Source organism: Sorex araneus, chromosome 2 (genome assembly GCF_027595985.1).
Source record: "Sorex araneus isolate mSorAra2 chromosome 2, mSorAra2.pri, whole genome shotgun sequence".
Taxonomy (NCBI): Eukaryota; Metazoa; Chordata; class Mammalia; order Eulipotyphla; family Soricidae; genus Sorex; species Sorex araneus.
In genome coordinates, this window is record NC_073303.1 from 65811605 (window position 1) to 65835937 (window position 24333).

Below are 24333 nucleotides of genomic sequence, written 5' to 3' on the forward strand. Positions count from 1 at the left end.
ATCAAAAAATGGGGCGAAGAAATGAACAGAAACTTTACCAAGGAAGAAATACGAATGGCCAAAAGGCACATGAAAAAGTGTTCTGCATCACTAATCATCAGAGAGATGCAGATCAAAACAACTTTGAGATACCACCTCACACCACAGAGACTAGCACACATCCAAAAGAACAAAAGCAACCGCTGTTGGAGAGGATGTGGGGAGAAAGGGACCCTTCTTCACTGCTGGTGGGAATGCCGACTGGTTCAGCCCTTCTGGAAAACAATTTGGACGACTCTCAAAAAATTAGATATTGAATTCCCATTTGACCCAGCAATACCACTGCTGGGAATATATCCCAGAGAGGCAAAAAAGTACAATCGAAACAACATCTGCACATGTATGTTCATCGCAGCACTGTTTACAATAGCCAGAATCTGGAAAAAACCCGAATGCCCCAGAACGGATGACTGGTTGAGGAAACTTTGGTACATCTATACAATGGAATACTATGCAGCTGTTAGAAAAAAGGAGGTCAAGAATTTTGTAGTCAAGTGGATGGGCATGAAAAGTTTCATGCTGAGTGAAATGAGTCAGAAAGAGAGAGACAGACATAGAAAGATTGCACTCATCTATGGTATATAGAATAACAGAGTGGGAGACTAACACCCAAGAACTGTAGAAATAAGTACCAGGAGGTTGACTCCATGGCTTCGAGGCTGGCCTCACGTTCCGGGGAAAGGTCAACTCAGAGAAGCGATCACCAACTACATTGTAGTCGAAGGCCATGTGGGGGAAGGGAGTTGCGGGCTGAATGAGGGCTAGAGACTGAGCACAGCGGCCACTCAACACCTTTATTGCAAACCACAACAGCTAATTAGAGAGAGAAAACAGAAGGGAATGCCTTGCCACAGTGGCAGGGTGGGGTGGGGGGGAGATGGGATTGGGGAGGGTGGGAGGGACACTGGGTTTACGGGTGGTGGAGAATGGGCACTGGTGAAGGGATGGGTTCCAAACTTTGTATGAGGGAAGTATAAGCACAAAAGTGTATAAATCTGTAACTGTACCCTCACGGTGATTCTCTAATTAAAAATAAATAAATTTAAAAAAAAATTAATGTCAGCAGTTATAATGCATTCATAAACCTGTTTTGTCTTTTCCCCTTCTTTAATTTTACTTTGTTCTTTTTTTATCATTGTTGAAGTCTATTCAGATACACCACATTAAAATGATGTAGTTCTGGTCAAAAGAAGCAGTTCAATGGAATGATTTTCAGGCAGAATGATCAGGATTGATCTCCAACACAGACAACCACCAGGAGCAACCCTCAACTGTAAGACCCAAGTATTCCTTCTCTAGTTCTATCAGTTTTGTGCACAAAACATCTGGAAAAAATGAAAATAAAATTACATTACTTTATGATTGTTTTCCCTATTAGCTTTTAGGATTTCATTTTAGAATTTCAAAGTTAAATAATAGTGTCCATTAGAAAATAGCAATCAATTCATTCATTATTTGGAAGAAGAGAGAGGAATAAAAGGAACATCAGAAAGGTAAAATATCCAGAAGATATCAAAGGAGAATTACATTTTAATGTTCTACAGAAGGTTCTTATAGCAGATCTTTTTATTGGATGATGAGGTTGATGAGAAAAAAAAAAACCCAACAGACTGAATAAATGGATAACAGTATTTTGCTCAAAATCCTACTTTTCAAGAACCCACTAAGGACATAGGACAACTAAACTTTCTCCAGTGATTCATGGTTTTTCTTGAGAAAAAGAAAATGAAACTTTCAAAATTTAGCAAACATGTAAAAGTGAGGACTGTTAAAAAAGATGAATGCATATAAACAAAAGATGTCAATGGGCATATCTATAATTGAAGTTTTTAACAAAACAAGTGGAATCCAGTAAAATACATTTTTTGCAGTACTGAGTTTAGAGTGAGTGGTTGTGCTTGGAAGAGACAGGAAAGTTTCTATTTCCTTAATCCAAGTTTTATCACCCTCCTTTCGCCCTCAAACATACAGCAATTGTCTGTGCAAAGAAATGTCAGTGTCTAATATTTGGCTGAAGCTAACAGCAAGTCCTTTTACCTGAAATCTAACTGAAGAAAATATCCTCAAAGTAGAAATAGTTTCATACTGTAGTTTTTCTTATTTATAACTTTAAAAAAATCTATTGGAGACTGAGACTTGAAATGTATACAGAAAAAATAAATATTTGCATGTGTGGTTAGATCTTGTTATACAGTGCTGACATTTATCTCATTGATGGAACATTAAGGGTAGTTTTGCAATTTTCTTTTAAAAACAATATAAACACAAAAGAACACGTTTCTTTTCAAAACCCACACGGAAATGGAAATTCCTCAGAAAGGAACTAAAAAAGACAATTGACATTTGGAGTACAACTTTAATTTCATCAGTAATTGAAAGTTTTAGATTTCATTTTTCATTTGCAAATTGGTCAAAATAAATAGAAAAACTGGAAAGAGTCTTTTAGCAATCAAGGTGCATATGTGCACAGAGACAAAGGAAAACAGAGCAACAGGAAAGACAGAACAAGAGCTAATGCAGTCAGGCACAGTGGGACCCTGAGCACCACCGGGCACAGCCCCGAACCACTGTAGACATAGCCCGGATGGCAGCAGCTCAGACATGGAGTAGGACACCATCCCGGTGCTGAATTCAGTGCAGCCCCCGCATTGAAGCACAATTGAACCCTCCATTCGGTTGAGAATTGCCAGAGGACCTCCTGGGCTCCAGAGCACTGTTTGAGAGGTTGCCCACCCCTATCACCCTACACAACACACACACACACACACACACATGCACACACACACATTCACACACAAGACAAGAGAAAGCGTTCATAATCTCCTAGTGAGAATATACAGCTCTCACAGTCTGCTGAAATTATTTTAATGTAAATTAAGTGTTTCTGACATATTCTTGTATTCTCTAAGCAATACTCTTTTCTTCAGTTTTTTATTAGTGAATCGCCGTAAGGTACAGTTACAGACTTAACAAACTTTCATGCTTCTGTTTCAGTCTTACAATGCTCAAGTACCCATCCCTCCAGCTGTGCCCATTCTCCACCACTGATAATCCCAGTATCCCTCCCTCACTCCACCCAACCTCTGTGGCAGGGCATTCCCTTTTGTTGTCTCTCTCCTTTTGGGTGTTGTGGTTTGCAATAGAGGTATTGAGTGGCATTGTGTTTGATCTATAGTCTGCTTTCAGCATGCATCTCCCTTCCCAAGTGGATCCTCCAAACAACCTTTACTTGGTCATCCCTTCTCTATCTGAGCTGCCTTTCCCCCAAGCATTCAGGCCGGCTACCAAGACATGGAGCAAACCTCCTGGCACTTATCTCTACTATTCTTGGGTATCAGTCTCCATTCTGTTACTTTACACAAAAATTCCACAGGTGAGTACAATTTTTCTATGTCGATCTCTCTCTTTCTTACTCATTTCACTTAGCATGATACTTTCTATGTTGATCCACTGATATGCAAATTTCATGACTTAATCTTTTCTAACAGCTGCCTAATATTCGATTGTGTACATGTACCAACGTTTCTTTAACTTTTTCAAAGTTCTTTTTAACATTTTCTTCATCAGTTCTTGGGCACTCAGGTGTTTTCCAGATTCTAGCTATTGTAAACAGTTCTCTAAGCAACTCTTCTTAAAAACAAAATCTAAATAAGAGACTAATAGCTTTGACTTCCTCTTTTCTACCTTTACTTAACTTCAGACAGACACATCATGCGTGGTGGGGGAGGAGGGGTGCTTTGTGAGTACAGTGGATAAGGGGCTTTATGCGGGTCGGAAGAACTCTAACATTCGCTATGATTTTGCTCCAAATAACAAAACTACCTCTAATCACAAGGATAAAATCAAGTGTTCCTTTGGATAAAGCCAGTGAGCAAACAGATAACCTGTGGTCTCTCTTTTTAGAAGCCTGGGTTTATTTAACTTGAAATCACTAATATATTTTTTTTCTTCAACTCGAAATCAGTAATATACTGTACTGTTGTTTCTTTAAATAAAGCCTGTCTTGACAGTATAACTTATTTGCTTTGGTTCCTATTTTTGCTTTTCAATTGATTTTTATTGAAGCATATCAACCATTCAGAGAAGATCACACAAGGTTAAGTGAATAACTCAATTAATTCTTACAAAGTAAACATTATCTTAAACAACGCCCTGATTATCAGAGTATTATCACCACCCTTATGCTTCCATCAAGCTGCTTGCCATAATTACTCCCACAAGAAATAACTACAAGCCTGATCTCTAACCCACTAGAATATTGTATTCAATTTTTTATTTATACTAATGACTGACAATTTATATAAGGTGAATAAGATTTAAAAATATCTAGGGGGGGATTATCACCTTAAAAAATCAAGCAAAACAAAACACAAGTGAGCCAGGAGATATTGCAGTAGAATGACACACACAAAGAATGCTTTGCAAGAGAGCCAGTGTTGGATCCCCAGCATGGTTATGGTTCTCCCAACAGCACTCTGAGCAATCCCTGAACTCAGAGCTGAGAAGGGCCCCTCAATACTGTTGAGTCCTGAAGGAGTGGGGGCTTGGGGTGTAAAGGAAGGAAAAGGAACTTTGTCTTGTGTAAGCCTTAGATATATCTTCACAAACTCAGTTCATTGCTGTTGCGGTAGAAACACCACTGACCAAGCAAGGAGAAGCAAAGATAAACAAACGGCACTGCATTCGATTAAGAAGCATCTAAACTTCAAAGGAAACAATGACCAGAATACAAAGACAGACAGTGGAATGGGAGACAGTATATGCCCAATACTCATCTGATGAGGGGCTAATATCAAATATATAAAGCACTGATAAAACTTGATAAGAAAAATGAATCCAACCCCATCAAAAAGTGGGGAGTAGAGACGAAGAGGAAGTTGTTCAAAGAAGAAATACAAATGGTCTCAAAAGGCACATGAAAAAATGCTTTGTTTCACTATTCATCAGGGAGATGGAAATCAAAACAATGAGATATCATCTCAAACCAGAGACTGGCACTCATAAGAAGGAAAGAAGTAAGGGAGGAAGGAAAGAAAGAAAGAAAGAAAGAAAGAAAGAAAGAAAGAAAGAAAGAAAGAAAGAAAGAAAGAAAGAAAGGAAGGAAGGAAGGAAGGAAGGAAGGAAGGAAGGAAGGAAGGAAGGAAGGAAGGAAGGAAGGAAGGAAGGAAGGGAAGGAAGGAAGAAAGAAAGAAACCGTGCTGGAGTGGATGCAGAGAGAAAGGGTTCTTATTCACTCCTGGTAGGAATATTAATTTTTGTACCCTTTCTGAAACACAATATGGACATTCCTAAAAATCTAATAATTGAAGTTCAATTTAAGCCAGCAACTTCACTTCCAGGAATATACCCCATGCATACAGAAATAAAATGGAGAAAAGGCATTTGCACCTCTATACTTCTTGTAGCATTATTCACAGTAATAAATATCTGGAAACCCAAATGTAAAAGAATAGATTACTATATAATGAAAGTATGGTACATTCACACAGTGGAATATTACTCAGACATAAAAAAGACAAAAGTCATGAAATTTGCTGCTGCACAAAGGGACTTGGAGAATACAATGCTGAGTGAAGTCAGTCAGAGGGAGAAAGATAGACACAGAATGATCATTCTTATTGTTGAATAACAAACACTCAAAGACAATGAGAACAAAGAATATGAGAACTGGCCTTCAGTAAGAAACATGCTACTAGAGGTGTTTTACATATAAAGAAGCAGATTAGCACGTGGGAAACAAATGAGGGGGTTGCATCAGTGGAAGGAAGTGGACCCTGAGGGAGGGATTAGTGTTAAAACATTTTATGCCTGAAATACAGCCACCAATAACTTTGTAATTTCACATTGATGAATTAAAAATTAGATTTATTCTTGACAGAAAAAGAAACCTATTTGACCATCTTTCCCCAATGATCCTGCTTCTGTTACTTTTTTCTATCGATTTTAGCTTTGAAAGAATAAAGAGTATGTGTATTATTGCATTGATTAATGCATGACTTTGATAGAAAAACTATATTAAATCTTCAAGGACACTAATTGCTAAAATAAATTTTAAATATCATGACATAAGTACAATTCAAAACACAAACACATATCATTGATTTTCCTTTTCAATCTGCACACATTTTTTAGAGTTTAAAAGTTAAACAATTGTAATATAAAAATGTTCTGTCTATACCCATTCTTTGGTGCAATATCTATGTTGCCTAACAGTGAGTTTGAATAGGGCAGTAAAATGCAATAAAAATATGCAACTAAATACAAAGGGGCATTATAAATCTTCCAGACATCAAAATTCATGTAATTGATGAATATGATGTCCTGTTACTATGTCTATAACAAACTACATCATTGAATAATGAGACTCTGTCACAATTTGAACGGATAACTAAAGAAGAGAAAGTCCGCAATGACATGACAGATACTTAAATGGTTTGAATATCACAGATTCAAGAGAACCAAGGCACACTGGATTTTAAACTTTATCCTCTGGAGTAAACATTGAGAATTAAAAAAGAAAAACAAAATGATGGCAAGAGGTATGTAGTGAGCATCAGAATTTTGTTAAGCTTCCAGATGTCTTTATGTTCAGAGATATTAAAGAGTCACTGCTATAACAAGTACTCTTGGAGCTGTGATAACACTCCATATTAGTCTCACAAATTTCTCAATGTACAATTAACCTGACTTCTAGCCTGGGACTCAGCTTCAGAGCTTTGTTTTTCCACAAAAGCAGGACTGATATCTTTATTCCTTTTATTTTAGAATACCAGCTGTCTTCATTTCGAGCAATTCAGTGACAAGTGAGATTTGATGGCAACGCGATTTGATCTCAGCAACCACAAAAGCAAGTAAAGAAAAGATTGTTTACACATTAGTCATTCAAGAATCCCATAAGCAATAGGTTGACATCAGCCTTAGAAATGTGTTTGGGTATTCAATTCCAATGGCAAGGGAAACAAAAGTCAAACATAAATAAATGGTATTACTTCAAACTTTCTGCACAGAGAAATGAACTTGCATTAAAATGAAAATAAATCCTACCAAATGAGAGCAGACATTCGTATATCATGTGTCTGACAAGAGTTTAATATCCAAAATCAACAATGAACTCATAACCCTCAAGAAAAAAAATAACCTGATTCAAAAATGTGCAAAGGATATGAATAGATACTTCTCCAAAGAAGACTGTCAGATAACTAATGGGCACATGAAAGAATATTCATCATAGCTTATTATTATTATTTTATTAGTGAATCACCATGAGTTCCACTTATAGACTTACAAACTTTCGTGCTTGCATTTCAGTCATACAATGGTCGAGTACCCATCCCTCCACTAGTGCCCATTCTCCACCACCAGTGGTCCCAGCATCCCTCCCACCACCCCTACCCCATCCCTCCACCCTGCCCCGCCTCTGTGGCAGGGCATTCCCTTTTGCTCTCTCTCTTCTTTGGGGTGTTGTGGTTTGCAGAAGAGATATTAAGTAGCCATCATGTTCGGTCTATAGTCTACTTTCAGCACGTATCTCCCATCCCAACCGGGCCCTCCTAACACCCTTTACTTGGTGGTCCCTTCTCTACCTGTGCTGCCTTTTCCCCCAGCATGTGAGGCTGGCTTCTAAGCTGTGGAGTAATCCTCCTGGCCCTTACCTCTACTGTTCTTGGGTCATCATCGCTTCTTACTAGACAACTGAAAATCACAGCAAAAAGTAAAGAGTACTTCATACCTGTGATAATCACTTTTATCCCAAAAGGCAGGAAGTTGGAGACAAGAAGTTAGGGAGAGTACAGAGACCAGTGAGTCATTGGAGGGAATATAAATTGGTGTAGCCATATGCAAAGCAGTATCAAGAGTCCTCAACATTTAAAAATAGATATTTATTTCACTTTGGGGCACTTATGCGCAACTTAAAAGAGACTACTTATTTGAAGAGCTATATATGTATTTATTGGAGGTGCTCCCACACAGTGCTCAGCAGGTCAGCCACTTTCTGCAAAGCAAGCTTTGAAGATGAGTGCCTACGCGTAGAGGGTGGTGGGATCCTCAATGCTGGGAGATACTGGGGCCCCTCCCACAATACAAGAGCTACGCTATATCTTTTTTAACTAGAACATAGTGTGGTCGATGTTTAACAACAGCTGAGAACTAGGATAATATAAGTACCCATTGATTAATGAATAAAGAACACGTGGGCTAGGCTCAGAGTGGTAATACAGGGGTACAGGTGCTTGCCTAACATGTGACTCATCAGGTACAACCCCCAGCACCGTGTGGTACCCTGAGCACTTCTGGGAGCAATACCTGAGCAAAAAGTTGGTAATAGTTCCTGAGTACTTCTGGGTGAGTCCTGAAAACAAAACAAATCAAAAGACTATGTAATATAGGTCTGGAGTGATAGTACAGCAGGGAGGGCAGTTGCCTTGCACACAGCCGACCTGGTCCTCCAAGCACCACCAGGAATGATTCCTGAGCGCAGAGCCAGGAGCAAACCCTGAAGATCTCTGGGTATGACCCATAAAGCAAAAAGTAGAAAAAAGAAAGAATATGTAATATACAGAGGGTAATATATGCATACTTGTATGTGTATATACTACATATTATTCAGTTATTGATCAATTATATATGTATATACACATTATACATACATAGTCCTTAGTTAATACATAATATATATTTTCCTTAGTTAATAATATATACTATATATTATTACATATTAATTCAGGAATATTTATTTTTCTTAAAAAAATTTTAAAAACCAAGGGGCCAGAGCAATAGTACAGTGGGTAGGGGGATGGCCTTGCATGCATCCAACCCTGGTTCAATCCCTGGCATTCCATATGGTCCCCGAGCACTTCTAGGAGTGATTTCTGAGAATTGAGCGAGGAGTAACCCCTGGGCATCACAGGGTGTGGCCCAACCAGGCCTCTCTCAAAGCGAAATCCAGACATTTGTAACACATGGATGGATCGAGCAAATATTTTACTCAGTGAAATATGACAAAAAGACAAATATCATGTCATTTAATTAATAGGTGGTATTCAGATTTAGTTTTGTTTGCTTTTGGGCCACATCTAGTAGTAACCAAGGCTTATCCAGGTTCTGCAGCCAGGGATCATTCCCGGCAGGGCTGAGAGATGATATAGCATGCTGAGAACGCAGGGTGTCAGGAACCTGGTCAGCTGTATGCAAGGCAAGCACCCTACCTGTTGTGGTAACACTCAGGTTCATAGGTGGCATTCGAACTGAATAAATGAGATAGTACTGCACTGTAGCACTGTCGTCCCATTGTTCATCAATTTGCTCAAGCGAGCACCTTGAGCGTCTCCATTGTGATACTTGTTGTTACTGTTTTTGGCATATTGAATATGCCACGGGTAGCTTGTCAGGCTCTAATGTGCGGGCGGAAACTCGCCGTAGCTTGTGAGGCTCAGAGGCTCAGAGGCGTTCTGAGAGGGACGGAGGAATCGAACCTGGGTCAGCCGCATGCAAGGTAATGCCCTACCCGCTGTGATAGCGCTCCAGTGAGACACACACACACACACACACACACACACACACACACACACAAACACACACACACAAAGTAAACTCTGTTCTCTAAAGCGAACTACTGTTTACCAGAAAACAAGAACTCCGGTGGGGAAATCAGGGCAACAGGGAATCGTGTGGCAGAAGACAGAACTGCACTTTTAGAACCCCACTTAACATGGCAGAAACACACGCTGCTTTGCAGTGATGCGTGCCTGAAACTTATGTAATATTCTAACACAATGCTACTACAAAAAAGTATCAAGAATCGAATTCATTCCTCAGTCCCAACAAACCTTGTTTAATTTCATCCGTTTCTTAACTCCATGACTCCCAACACTTCAATCCTGAAAGCACCGGGTTTCGTAAGTCACATTCAATTAGAAACAACATTTTTTAACCACACAGAATATTTGGCTTTTGTTTTCTCTAACAAAATCCTTTTTGTTCCTGAAGGTAGCACTTCTCTTATAGCCATATTAAGGTCCTTTCTGTTTTTTTCAAAGCCTTTTAGAACAATGGGTTGTTTTCCACTTTGAGATCATTTCTTTCCATTTGTCCCCCCAAAAGACCCTACAATATTATTTTTTTCTTTTCCTTCTTGGAGAATTTTGCAATTTCATATTGTCCAATGTGCCAACTTGTAATTGTCTGTTATTTCAAATACTTTCGCATTCCTCTCACATCCTCACCTTTTTATTTATCAAGATGAAATAGTTTTGCACTTTATGAGAACAATTTTATATATTCACCGGACACCTTAACACCTCTCTTGCCCCGCTATACTCAGAAAATAAAAGGTCAGTCTTAGTTACATCTCTCATCATATGCTGTTTCTGCCTGCCCAGATTCAAAAACCGTTGCAGGAAAGAAAACTGTGTCTGCTGATGACACCTCCAACGTGGCAGTTACGTAAGTCAAAATATTCAAGGCATCAATTTCTTTCTTTATTCTTTCTTTCATAACACAAGCTCAGCTACCAGAAAGCCCTCTCAGTTAAGAAGACTCCTATGATCATGGGGTCTAAACCACCATTATTTCCTACTTGAGCTACTTTTTAAAAAAAATTTAATTTTTTTTTTATCTTATTGAATCACCATGTGGAAAATTACAATGCTTTCAGGTTTAAGTCTCAGTTATAAAATGCTGAAACAACCATCCTTTCACCCGTGCCCATATTCTACCACACACACACACACACAAAAAAAAAAAACACCAAAAACACCAAAAATATGGAACGCTTCATGAATTTGGTGTCATCCTTGCGCAAGGGCCATGCTAATCTTCTCTGTATCATTCCCACTTGAGCTACTTTAATAGCCTTTGCAGTGGTCTCCGAGAATCCTACAAACAGTCCACGTGGTCATTTTTAGTTTTTATTTGTGTAGTTTTTTTGTTTGTTTGTTTTTGGTGTGGGGAGAGTGGCACTTGACTGTTCTTAGAGCTAACTCCAGGCTCTGTGCTTGGGAATAACTCTGGCTGAGACGCATAGCGGGGCCAAAGAGGTACTAGGGATAACCAAGGGTAAGACAAGTACCTTAACTTTTATGATATATCTAGTCCCTGAATATCACAATATTTTCAGAAATAAAGGCAATTTTCTTAAATGCAGACACCCAAGCCAACCTCATACTGAACCTGCTCTTAGCATTAAAAATAGCACTAATTTTTTGTTTCCATATTATGCTAGCTATTCATGGCATATTTGATATGCCAAACACAGTAACAAGAAGTCTCACAATAGAGACGTTACTGGTGCCCGCTCGAGCAAATCGATGAACAATGGGACGACAATGCTACCGTGCTACAGTGCAATTATGCTATCTTCCTATACTATTAATATGATTGAAAATGAGACTGGTCTTGAAGGCAGGTTCCAATAGTCCAACCCAACCCAACCCTGAGACACCGGTATCTTGAAACTCGTCTAGGGGGCGCTAGTTCAGAAAAGTGGGGGATAAAGTAAACTCAGCACAGGCCTGATAAATTTGTGTTGGTATGCAGGACCTAGAGCTGGCATGACTACCATTAATATCTGTCAATCAAAGGAGAAAGCCAGAAGAAAAGAAAATTCTACTTCCCAAAAATGATTTCAAAGGCCGGGCTCTTCCAGTGCCAGGGACTCCTTCCCCCGATACTTCTATTTCCCAACGAACTGGACTGGACTTCCTGTTTAAATTTACCCCTTATTGTCCCCCTGGGTTGAACCAGACCCAGAACTTCACTCTTGGTATTTCAGGTAACAAAAGCCAATGGAAAACATATTAATTATAAATAAATCTTTTCCCTGACAATTTTTTTTTTAATTTTCTATTACTGGGTAGATGAAAGGTCTCTACAAAATAACTTTAACTGGTGTCTCATTCCTTTTGTGTCTTTACAGGTTCTTTTCATTGTGATAAGGTATAAATATTGTTAGTAATCTGTAATATTTTTTATTTGAAAACCTCCCTACATTCCTGCAGATCTAACAACCCTGTTAGGAAATGGCAAAACATCTGTCAACAAGAAAAACTTGAAAGCTACAAAACAGATCCTTAAATATTTCTAAGTGCCTTATTTTGAAATATAAACGTTTCTTATTTTTAGCTGGAAATTCATTGGCCTCTTTAACAAAACACCATGTCACTCTACACAAGAATAAAAATGAATTTTCTATAGCCTAACATTATGTATTCCTCTAATGGTGAACTACAGATGACTTTGAAAGCTAAAAAACAATCATTCAAACAGAGCAATTTTCTGCATTGCTGCTTGACTTTCTGAGAACTAACCTTTTGCATGGTGGAAAACTAGAAGAAAATAATATTAAATAAGATATTTTTTACACTTGGTAACCTGGGGAAGGAGAGATTCTGTGCCTATCATTGAATGAGTTTACGTCTTTTAAATTTTCTTTAGCTACGTTTTATTGTAACTAGGAACAATTTAATAAAATCTATCTTGGTCAACCTCTTCAATCTATTTCACTTTAAACTTTAAATCAAAACTATAATAAATATTATAAAATGCATCCTATTTTATTTTTTCTGTCTTATGATCTTTTTGAATTTTAAAATGTAACAATATTTTAATAAATATAACCAAAACTTTCACTGTCCTACAGGACTATATATATATAATTTTTTTTCCTTATTGGCATCAATCTTTCTGCAAGCTAGGGGAATAACCTAGTCTCCTATATGTCCCGAACCTCCATTTCTAAGGAAGTTATGAATCCCTTAAACATGCTAAACAATCTTCCCTTGTGTTGAGCAAGTCTGAAGTCTTGGGTGATATCTATGGTAACAAATCTATTTCAGAGGATTCAGGATATAAATAATAGAAAAACCAACTCCCTATCTCCAAAATAATTAAAAACATTAATTGAGCAACAAAATTGTATCTAACTCCAGGGCTCATTCACTGATTACATAGGAAATCTAACCATTTAATCCTATTTCAGAACCGTGATGAATTTCCTCTTCAGGTTAATTACATGATGATCACAGATGGGTCCTGTCCATGCAAGATCAGGTCTCCAACTAGCATCCCAAGGACATGGCAGGAAGAATAGCTGTTCTCCACGAGAGTATACTTTAATAAGTGTGAGTTCTGTGCCTTTTTCATTTCTGTGACTCCTGGGTAGTAATACAGACCACAGAAACGGAAGACAACATAGGAATGCAAATGCATGATTTCTTTCTTGTTTTCTCTTTGGGGTCACATTCAGCAATGTTTAGGGTTTACTCCTGGCTCTGTACTCAGAGATAACTCCTGGCAAGCCTTAGGCAGGGGTGAGGTCAGTTGTGGGAATACAGGGTGACAGGAATCAAATCCCGGTCAGTAGCATGCAAGGCAAGTACCTAACCTGCCGAATTATCTCTCTGGCCCCAACTACTTGATTTTTGCCTAAAGGACTTGACTAAAGCTAAGAAACAAGAGATCAGATATTCCCGGGGAAAAGAAGCAGGAGAATATTAAGGTTATCTGTTATAAACAACTGTCTACTACTAATTTTTTTTTTAATAACACAAATCCATGCCAAATCTCCCTCTACACTTGAACTTTTCTCAAAAAGCAGGTAGCTGCAAAACCAATGTCAGCACTTCTAATTACAGTTAATTACACCTTTATGAGTTATTTTCTTTTCCTCTTTTACTTTATTATGGAACTTAAATTAGGTTGGAGAGATGCCTCATTTCTGTGCCAATAAGGAAGTTTTAAAAACCCACATAGTTCACAATTTAAAAACCCACATAATTCACAATTACCTAAGTGTTCTGATCCATTTTGCCAAGTGTCATCTATAGTCTGGTTCAAAAGCTAAATAGAAACATAAGCACCTAAATTTTCCCTTTCTGTGTGTGTTTAGCTCATGACGTGTGCATGGCATATATTTGCCTGATACAGTTACATGTCATTGTTTAAAACAATATTTTATTAAGATATCGCTATGTACAATACTGTTAATCATCCTTCCCATGTAAATATCATGTGAATACCACAGTTATTATGTCCATCACTGCCTTCCCTCCACCACTGTCCCTAAAGCCCCCTCCCACTTCCCCATGACATGTAATCCTAGTTTTCTAGACAAAATCATTAGTTCTGATGACTTTGTTCCTTACTATGTTTCATTTTTATCTCATATTTGGAAGAGGTCTTCCCACCTCTCTCTACTATGCTTATAGATGAACAGAACTAATATTTTGGAATTTCACAAATTTATAAATCAAGGATAATTTTATTAAGTCTTTTTTTTTCAAAATTATACCTGTTTTTTACAGATATATAAAGGGTAGCACCTCCCATTTTATTTTTATCTTGTGCTCAAATGCCCACTCCTGTCATTAAAGTAGCATTCACCATTGATCAATACCAAAAGCTTGACAAAAATATTTAAATAAACAGGGAAAAATTGTGGTTGTGTATGTTGTCGAATGAAGAACTTTTAAGTAATAAACTATCCTCAAGTCCTCTATTGCCTTTCTATTAGTAATTGAAAAATTACACAGTTTGAAAGGAAGACAAGTGGGGTGTAAGGATAAAGGGTGAGGGGCCACCAATTTGTTTATTCCCCAATTCACCCAAATAAGTGTTTGCAAATGTTTCAGGATAGGAAGTTGTGCAAGAATCTGTAAAAGGAAAACCTTAAATATATTCCACATGTCTTCAGAAGAGTAAAGGTGTCTTGAGGCAATTCAGATAGCCTGTGGGTACTAAGTTTTGACAGAGGCTTCGGAAACTGACCCTAGTTCGCTATCAACACATGCTCAGAGAACAGATCCAGCATCTTACCCAGATTCCTCCTCAGCAAATTCACACTCTGAAATCCCTTGCTCCAACACTCATCAACTCTCCCTTGAGATGACCTTTCCCCATGTACTGGTGCATACTTCTCCTTAATATCTCTCATATTCTCTTTGCTGTCACATCCTTTAATTATCATCATTATTATTATTATGTTGTTGTTGTTATTATTATTATTGTTATTGTTTTTGTTATTATTATTTGCCAGAAAGGCAAAGAACCCGGTTCATTTTTGTTTGGGTGGAGCCACTTCCCATCTTTTTCCAGACCTCAGAGAACAAAGCCACACTCCAAGTTCCACACTACATTATACTCAGGGAAACAAGGTTGATTCCCAAGCAGAGCAGATCAAGTGGACTGTGCATGATCTGGTGGTCACTGCGTGCGACTGCATGAGATGAGAAGGAACTCACTCAGGTTCTTCCTTATTTCCTGTGAGTTTTGGCAGTGAGAAGGTACCCATAGAGCTTCCTTATCTCTTTGGTCACCTTAGTTTGTTTTCCCATTTCTATGTTGTATTCCAGAGAACCAAGTGATAGTATATAGTACCCCTGACTTTGTCCACGTTACATTTTCATGACAAAGAGGGACTGTAATGTCAGAAATCTGTGCACACATAATTATTTGAAGTGTCATGTTGAAGATATAGAAAGGATAACAAAGAGAAACCACTTAGACAAAATCTCTAGGAAGAGAAAGATCTCTGAATGCACTTTCTAAGATACAACTTGAGGTTAAGAAGAAAATACACCAATCTAGAATGGGAATGAACTATCTTCAAGAAGAAATGGCATGTGTAAGGAGGCAGTGAGGAACACTGCATATAGTCAGGAAACTGGAAGTAAAACTCCCAGTCTGAATCACAGGGAATAGAGAAAAAAAGTATCATTAGGATGAAATGGCGAAGGAGGCAGAATGATAGTACAGTAGGTAAGGTGCTTGCCTTACATGCTGCTGACCTTTGTTCAGTCTCTAGTACCACATATGGTCCCATGAGCACTGAGCCATAAATAAGTCTGGAACAATCCAGTTCTGACCTGTCCACCCCAACCCTCACCCTACTACTCCCAAAAAATGAAATTAAAAAAGGAGGCAATGGCTAGATAATGGGTAGAATACAAGTTTGTACTCATTGGAAACAAAGGCTACTGGAGTCTTTATAACAGCAATGTGGAGACAGAGAGATGAAAAATCATATAACAGGTGGTGGGACACTTACATTGTACCTGGCTAGCCCATATTCAAGCCCCAGTATAGGACATGACACCATTCTGGGAGCGATCTCTGAGCACCATGCCAGGAGTAATCCTAGAGCAGAGAGCTAGGAGTAAGTACCACTAGTCTAGCACACACCCCTAGGAAAAAAATATCAAGTGATAGCTCTTGCTGTGGATATATTAAAGCGGAGAACTTCTGTTGGGTGGAGAGATTTTTCAGACAAACCAGCTCTTGCTGAACTTTCCAAGAAATTGGTAATTCATATACTATAGTTTGACATAGATAATATTGGAGAGGAAATAAGAGCTGGCATCTGGAAAATAAGGTTTAGTAAAGGTATGTATTCAAAGCTGGAGCTATAGCGCAGTGAGTAGGGCATTTGCCTTGCACGCGATCGACCCAGGTTCAATTCCTCCATCCCTCTCGGAGAGCCCAGCAAGCTATCGAGAGTATCCCACCCACATGGCAGAGCCTGGCAAGCTACCCATGGCATATTCAATATGCCAAAAACAATAACAAGTCTCACAATGGAGACATTACTGGTGCCCGCCTGAGCAAATGGATGAACAACGAGACAACAGTGCTACAGTAATGAGACAACAGTGCTACAGTGCTATGTATTCAAAATAGAAGACTTTTGGTGGAATTATAGTTAGCTTACAATTTAAACTCATTCATATGTTGTGAAACCCTACACTTCTGAGGAAAAACTATGCTAAAATAGAGTAAATATATGCTAGCTTACTGTGAAGTCATGAAATATATATCAAACTGTTCCTTCCAAGGCCAGACAACGCTTAAAACTAAAAATAAGCATGATCAAATCAATAGTGGGAAATGCAACATGACCTGTGGTTGTTTATGGATCCAGAAAATTCTGGGGTATTTAAAATGGTCCAGTGTTCTGAGGAGTTCAAGGCAATAGTTATACTTAGATACCCCACTGCATTGGGTCTTAAATCCAGAAGTACACTTAGAAGCAAGCCAGGACTCAGGTCTGGCTTATGAGGAGAAAAAATCTCCTCATAAGCACTGCAACACCCTGTCCAGTGCTAATGAAAGTGATGCTTAGCTATCACCCTGGGCTTCTCACTCATGCAAGTCTCTACCCCACTGATAATGCACTTCTTCTCCAGGCACATCAAAGTGTGAAAACACAGATTCACGGCATCTAAGAGTTTTAAGGATAAAAATAATAAAATAACATGAGTGAAAAAGGCAGGTTAAAAATTCATCATGTTTTTAACCTCATGAGTCTACAACAAAAAGTATAATATCCTCTGAAGAGATTGATTTTCTTAGTCTGACTACTTACTGAAAAGAACTGACCATTGTTATTCAAGTAAAAAAATATGAGGATATACTGCATGCATATATGTATACATATTTATGATACAAGACACGCATACACAATCATTTGGGTGGGCCAATAAAATTTTATTAAATGAAAACTCCCTAATTAAGAAATTCAATATTTTGCTATGCAATGTTTGCAAATAGAAAAATAGTATGGGATTGTACATTCTTCTGTTTTAGGAAAAGTAAATGTACAGACTACATTTTGTCTTGTCACAGTCACTGTCATTGTCACTGCCATCCTGTTGCTCATTAATTTGTTAGAGCGGGCAGTAACGTCTCCATTGTGAGACTTCTTGTTACTGTTTTTGGTATATCCAAAATGCCACAGGTAGCTTGCCAGGCTCTTCCATGCGGGGGGCAGGGGGGGATACTCTCGGTAGCTTGCTGGGCTCTCAGAGAGGGATGGAGGAATCGAACCTGGGTCGTCAGCATGCAAGGCAAACGCTCTACCTGCTGTGCTATTGCTCCAGCCCCACATTTTGTCTTATTAAATATAATTTAAAGATTAACTCTATGATATTTCTTCTATGTGGGCTATAAAGTAACTTAACAGTGGAATTAAAAGTGCCCAAAGGCAACAGAAACAAAGAGCATCAGAAACAGTCTTCAGAGTCTTCAGTAGGAAACATGCCACTTTGGAGTGTAGGGGGGTAGGGCAGGGAAGGTGACACAACCAAGATGGAGGAAAACGTTCAACCTGGTGGGGAGAAGAGTGAGCAGAGAGCTAGTAATGTGGCATGCGTGGAACCTAACAGCACCACAAGCCACGGTGCCCAGAGTTCTAAAACGGTGCCTTTCCGAGGGGTCGACTGCTGGGCGAGAGGCAGAGGAGGTGGGCGGGACACTGGTGGAGGGAAGGGCACAGAGGCGACAGGGTTGGTGTGAAGCATTGCATGTCTAAATTCCAATCATAAATCTGTAATTCATGCTAATTAAAAAAATAAATCTCACTACTCGCCATGTGAACAACTGGCCATGCTCTTTTATATGTGTAGTTGTTAACCAGTGACCTCAGAGGTACTAACAGCTGAGATTAGGTTATTGTTTTGAAGTCTTTCAAGGACAAATACTGGAAGGGTGCAACTACACATTTATGATTGGGTCCCGCCATTTCTAGATCAACCACTCATGTCTCTGCACCCAGTAGACTGAACTGTGTTCTCTGCCCAAAATGTGCATGACTTCATTTCAAGATCCAGAGGATATATACCAGCCAAAGGAACATTGCAAATAGAAGTAAACATTTTTTCTATAGGAAATTATCATAAGTTATCTGAATTTAATCACAGTGGTGCTGGGAGGCAAGAGGTTTAAAATCCCTGGTAGCTAAAGGGAAAGCTTTATAGGATCTGAAATTGGGACCACTGGTGGTGAGAAAAGTACACTGGTGAAGGGACAGGTATTGGAAGACTGTACAACCGAAATCCAATCATAAACAACTTTGTAAATGTATATCACTGTGATTCAATCAGAAAATAAATGGGAAAGAGTTTAAAAACTAAAAATTTAGGGGCTGGAGTGATAGGACAGTGGGTAGGGCATTTGCCTTGCATGTGTCCGACCCAGGTTCAATTCTCAGCATCCCATACGGTTCCCTGAGGACAGCCAGGAGTAATTCCTGAGTGCAGAGCCAGGAGTGACCTCTGTCCATCGCTGGGTGTGATCCAAAAAGCAAAAGACAAAAGCAAAAACAACAGCAACAAAAAATTTGGTATGTATCCACATACAATAGGAAACCTTGAAAAGATTTTAAAATAAAAGTGAGTTTATGGCTCTCTCGAAAAAATAAATAATTTAAATAAAAATCCATGGTGGGACATATGATGATAAAGGGAACAAATTTGTATGAGTCAGAGTGATATAAAAAGAGAGTCTCGGGGCTGGAGAGATAGCACAGTGGGTAGGGCGTTTGCTTTGCACGCAGCCGACCCGGGTTCAAATCCCAGCATCCCATATGGTCCCCTGAGCACCGCCAGGGGTAATTCCTGAGTGCAGAGCCAGGAGTAACCCCTGTGCATTGCCGGGTGTGACCCAAAAAAAAAAAGCAAAAAAAAAAAAAAAAGAGAGTCTCTGTCGTAGGCCAAAAAACATAGGCTTTAGTCTTCTAGAAGTTGAGAAAGACAAAAAGGCACTAATCCCCTTGAAACCTCCAGAAATAGCACAGCCCTGCTGACACATTGGTTTTAATTCCTGACATACAGAACTTTAAAAGAGTAAATCTACTGATGAAAGGAAAGGGATAATTTTCATTTTCTTCATAACATGTATCTTTACATTTTTGACAAACCTGATTTACTATGTTTATTTCCAAATTGAAATATAATCTTTTTTAAAAAATATAATTCTTTTTAAAAAAATGTTGCTCTGTTGCACTGTTGTCCTGCTGTTCATCGATTTGCTCGAGGGGGAATCAGTAATATCTCCATTGTGAGACTTTTTACTGTTTTTGGCATATCAAATACGCCACAGGTAGCTTGCCAGGCTCTGCTGTGCAGGTGGGATACTCTCGGTAGCTTGGGTAGCTTGCCTGGCTCTCCAAGAGGGATAAAGGAATTGAACTAGGGTCAGCCGTATGCAAGGCAAACACCCTACTTTCTGGGCTATCACTTTAGTCCCAAACAAAACAAAAATAATAATTATTATAAAGAGACCAAGGTTCAGCCCCCAACACCTAAAGGTTCCCAGAACAGCACTACGTTAGGGCCCTAAACAAGTCCAAAGCCAAAATGCTTTGCAGCCTAGCTTCTTGCTGTGGACTATGACCCCATATAGGGGACAGGGGTGACAGGTGTCTCAGAACTTAATACGGAGTTTTCAAAAACAGGTTAACATTTTGTGTTAAGGGACAATACATTTTGTGTTAAGGGACCAGTAACAATTGATGATTAATGGGGTGATGATGATGATGATGATGTTTACAATACTGTACAGGAAAGAGTTCGTGCAAACAATATTCCACCACATCCTCCAGAGTGTCCCCATTCCTGTATTCTGCATCTCTCACCACCAATGGCACAGATAAAAATTAGTTTGTTGCAGAAACCCCATTGAAACCACAGACCATACTGTATCCCAAACATACCAAATGCTACATAAATAATGAAGACATAATTAGAATATTGAAGATAGGTATAAATGAGTAACAATCACCCAAGCATTCTTTTGACAACCTCCTCCTTTCTTTACTGTTAGGTCATTACTGCCTTATCTTTTAAGAAAAAGGAAAGACGAAGAATGGATTAGCTAGAATGAGTAAGAGTTTAAACACTAAAATTTAGCCAACTCCTACCAGGAGTGACTCCACGGCCTGCAATCACATCTAGGGAATATCCACATCTTTATAACCATAACAGTTTTATTAGAAAGTCTAAATTTCACTGGTGTATAATTATTAAATGGTTTTATTTTGTTCACTAATCATTGCAATACTCCCTGAGTCTAAAGTATATTTAGGGTGAATCTAAATTTAGTTCAATTTTTACTTAAAATATCATATCTAATTTAAAACCTGTCTCTTCCTTGTTCTTAGTGAGTCTCCTTAAATTCCTTTTCATCCCAATGTCTGCTTGTAAGGACACACAAGGTCACAAAGACTGAGTCAGAGGATGACTGCGCCGACCCAGCTCAGATGTCTTTTAATAAACTTTCCAGAACTATTCTTGATATCTAATACTTTCAAGTTTGTTTCTCTGGTTGCTCAACTGCAAAATGGAGATAACAGCTTTCTTTTCTTACCATATTAAAAATGAATTTAGAATTCAAAAAGCACAAATTATAATAAAGGGTTCTGCAAAATGCAAAATAGTAGATCTGGATGTAAGAGTCAAGATGCAAGAGCGAAGGACAATCACATTTGCTGACTCACATTTGGTCCGCTAAGAAGCTAAGATGCTTCCTACATGAAAGGGCACTCACCCTTCAAATAATGCAACTGAGTGTACAGTCTATGAATGTGGAAGTTAATAAGAAATATATTCATATTCTCATTGGCTGATATTTGATAGATTTTTATTAAATAAAATGATTTTGATGTGTGTTATAAATAGCATGCATACCTGAATAAAAAGCACAGTCAACTAGTTATGTTTTATTAATTACTAATGGTGAAAATATGATTTGAGCATAGTACAGTGAGTGGAAATTGATCATATAATACAGTTTTAAACTTTATAGAAGGCAAGAGCTAAGTATCAAAACTGTCTTCAAACTAGTGATTCCTAGTTAACTCATTTTAAAATGTAATCTGTAGTCTCTATAAAAAAAATTGACTAGATTGTCTCCATTCTATCTAAGCAAAGGCTATCCAATTGGGCTTGAAAAAGAAAATAAATGTTCAGTTGGGAAACTTGGTAATAATTCTGAAATTTTAAGCTACTTATAAAAGAATTCTAAATGTCAAACATCTATAAATTTCTATAGGCCACTTCCAATAGACTTATGAAATACTAACTAGATGGATTGAATTTTCGTTTTTGATCTGTACAGTGCTCAGGGCATGCTCTTGCCTCCATGCGCAGGAGTCAGTAATAGAGGTGCTTTGGGACCATATCCTGGGACAGATTTCACCCCCTGTACTATCTCTCTGGTACCAAATTCCTGGGAAGTTTGTGCCATCCTCAGCATTATTCGGGGGCCGATCCAGTCACTGTGTTTAGGAACATGTGTGGTGCCCGGGATTTGAACTAAGTGGGCAGGATTCAGGGAAGTGCCTTAGCCTCTTTATTGTCTCTTCAGCACTAGAATTTTTTTTATCTTTATTAGAATTATACTCAACAAATAACAGGCATCTATTTGTAAAACTATGAGAGGTTTAGAGACATCAACATAGTGTTTTGTTTTTAACTTTCCAGAAGTCTACCCTTAAACTCTTCACTTCCTTGAAAACAGGGAGAACTGAGACAGGGTTTATAATAAAACTATAAAAACATCTATAAATAAAATATTAGGCTTTAAAAGCACAGGAAGTTCATTTATAATTTTCATAATATTGATATAGTTTTTTTCTTTGTCTATCAGAGAGGTAAAACCAAACAAACCCAAGTAAGGTCAATTACAGGAACTTGACCCTCTGGGTCTAGGTAACTGACAATGGGTTCAATTACAGGAAGTGGAACATCTGGGTATAGAAGATCAACACTAGGCTGAACTGCTGACCTAAAAATGGAAGCATCCCAGAATATCTCTGGATTGTTCGTTCTGTAGTAGAGCTCTAGTTTGTGGGTATTTTAATATTTATTTTGCGATTCTTATACATTTTATTTTAATAAAGTAGTTCACATAGTTCATTAAATGTGGGTATTTTAAGACTGTCTCTCTCCTAGTCCACACGGTGAAAATCCACAGGGAGAAGAGATAAGACAGTACAGCAGATTCTGTATATTCCAGCTTTCATTTTTTAATAGATCTTAAATTTTCCTGAGCCCATTTGATTTGAATTTCCATGGTTTACAGACATAAAATGACCATATTAATTTTATACATAAAACAGCAAGGCCAAAGAACAATCTCACTGTATCAATTAGTTTTATTCTAGATAATTTTTTATCTGCTTTTGTTTTCAAAATAGAAATCTTAGATAAAAAAGTATGTTCTTTCAGCTTTACTTTAGAAAATGCAATTGCTATTATTTCTTCTTGGGTATTTGATGGGAAACTTCCTAGGAATGAATAATCTTTATTTCCTCATATCATGCACTGATTATGCAGAAATTTAAATACTCAAAGAATAAAAATATGCATCTATACTTTCCAAAGTTAACTAGAGGAGATTACTATCTCCTCTCTTTCCCTTATTATAATTTAATATTCCTCAAGTGTAAAAATAATAATAGTAAATGAAAATATCATTAAAAGTAAATTAGGGACCAAAGAAAGGTGTGGAGTACATAGCTTGCATGCATGATGCCCCAAGTTCGATCTCTGACACCATATGGCTCATTCTCTTGAGTACCACCAGATGTAGTAGGGTGACCCCCAACACCCTGACCTATCTCTGACTACCGAACCTTGGCAATGAGCCATAAGACCCATACATCCAGGCTAATTATCAGTGGCAGCTGCCTAGGGCCCTAAACACTATTAGGAAGGACCTGCTCCCACCAAATACCAGATTATTACAATATAAAAGTTACAGAAGACCGTTTACAGAGAATGATCTAAGGCTTCTTAAACAATATCACATATGTCCCACTATCAAAACTATCTTTATATTTGGTACTAAGAGTTTAAAAAATCCACATTAAACTTTTGTACTTTTGCAAAATCTAATTTGGATTTCACAAAAGCTTAGTAGCACTGTAGCACTGTCATCCCATTGTTCATCGACTTGCTCGAGCGAGCACCAGTAACGTCTCCATTGTGAGACTTGCTGTTATTGTTTTTGGCATATCAGATACACCACAGGTAACTTGCTAGGCTCTGTCGTGCAGGCAGGATACCCTCGGTAGCTTGCCGGGCTCTCTGAGAAAGATGGAGGAATCTAACTCCGGTCAGTTGCATGCAAGGCAAACATTCTACCGCTGTGCTATCGCTCCAGTTCACAAAAGCTTACAGATGAAAGTGGGTTTCTTGTCAATGAATCAAAAGTGGATATGAGTTTTATAATGAGAAATGAAAAAAGGAATAAAAATGCAGTGGACAGGGGAGATGAAAAAAATGCACCTTCTAGCGTTGTTGCCTTTCAGTCGATTTCTTTTTCTTGTGTCTCCATCCATCTGATATTAAATAAAAATTAACAACTTACACAGGAGCTTGTTTATGTCTTTAAGTAATCCTGAAGATCTCCTTTCATGCACCACTACCACACACTGAGTTTTAATGAAAACTCTTTGTGCTTCTATTATCATATCTTACACGTACATGTATTCCAATCTTCTTCTGTGGGAACTATGTATTT

The 24333-nt window shown here is 38.2% G+C and overlaps 1 protein-coding gene and 1 pseudogene across 6 annotated transcripts in view; both read right to left on the reverse strand.

Annotated features, from left to right (window-relative positions):
- The window catches only part of RALYL (RALY RNA binding protein like), a 722346-nt gene that overhangs the window by 608888 nt on the left and 89125 nt on the right, over positions 1-24333 (reverse strand). The gene's annotated exons all lie outside the window — the stretch shown is intronic.
- On the reverse strand, positions 10797-10892 carry LOC129402849 (U6 spliceosomal RNA; annotated as a pseudogene).